Here is a 1529-nt window from a genome sequence, read left to right as displayed (position 1 = left end):
GTCGATTCAGCGGGGGGGAAGGTTGCTTTTTTTTGTGAATTTTTTTTAAAAAAAAGTTTTCGGTTGCGGTGGAGGCCTGCCTTTCGGTCAGCCCGACCGCCCCCGCGCCGCCCCCCGCCCTCCTGCCCCGGGGACCCCCACGGCATCATCGCCTCCTAGCCCACGTGCTGGCCTCACGATTTTGGCCGAGATGACCTTGGGTGGATCCATCTGATCCACCCTCGACGGACCAGATGGCCATTCTGATCCGCCGAAGACGTAGCTTCCGCACCAGATGGCGTGCGCTGCCAGGCAAATGTGAATCGTCTCGCCTACTAAGCCTTGCCGCCTCATGCACATCAAATTGTCGTCACACCTGATGCTCAATATTAATGTACTGTCCTGCAGAACCAACTCATGTTTGCATACTTACCGTATGATTTACAACTCATCATTATTGATTTAATGTATTATGCCTACTTATCTTTTCAAATGAAACTGACTACTGTAAGTAGCTGTTTTTTGCATTCCATTTAAAACATTCTAATTAACTATTAAAAAACCCTGCTAAAATATCTAGTTACGAGTGACGTTATTATACCTAATTGGAAAATATTATAACCCACTTTTGTGTTTACATTGTATGTTAATCATTAATTAAAAACCTCTCACTGCTAAAATATGTAGTTACGAATGACGTTATTTAACCTAATTAAAAATTAAAATAGTGTTGCATTTACGTTGCATTTTAAACTTTCTAATTATCATATTAAAATTAAGCTCATATTTAATGCATTGTTTTCCTACATGTTACGGATTAATAACATTCTATTTATAGAAGATTACTTCCTATTTATAAAAAGATTAAACTCGTTGCACCTTGCCTAAGCTAATTATTTATTTCATTTATACCAAGTTTACTTTTCCCATTACCTACTTAAAGGAGACCCCGATTAACATTTTTATATGTAAAAAATTTATATTCAAACAATAGCTAATTCACCAATAATCAATCAATAAATAAAATTATGCTTATTATTTGTTTACTATATTATATCCCTTTTAACTGTTTACATTACACTGCTTTAAAGTAGAAATCTACTTTGACATTACATTCTTTAAAGTAAAAAGCTGCTTTAAACTAAAAATATATTATTATCAGTATAAAATTAATGAATAATTAAAATCTTTTATATGATGAAATGTAAATGAAAAACTGGTAAACTTTTCTACTTTAAAACAGTGTAATGTAAACAAAAACTGAATTTGCCCCAATTATTAGATGAATGAACATTATATTTTATTTATCATTTAAGTTCCTAAATGAATAAATTAATGTATAAAATGTTAACAAATTTAAAGTATTTAGCATAATTATAATGGGAAAACTCTCGATGGAGATTAATTTTCAAATGCTTGATGCCTAAACTGATGAAAGGTGCAACGCCCAATGAACTAATTTAAGGTGTGACGGCAAAATCTGATGTTCCATCATTGGCCCAGTGTCAGAGCCAGCGAGACAATAACACCATACGCCATTATCGACCGCT

Source organism: Trichinella spiralis (assembly GCF_000181795.1).
Source record: "Trichinella spiralis strain ISS 195 chromosome Unknown Scfld9, whole genome shotgun sequence".
In the NCBI taxonomy this organism is placed as follows: Eukaryota; Metazoa; Nematoda; class Enoplea; order Trichinellida; family Trichinellidae; genus Trichinella; species Trichinella spiralis.
Note: the sequence above shows the minus strand (reverse complement) of the source record.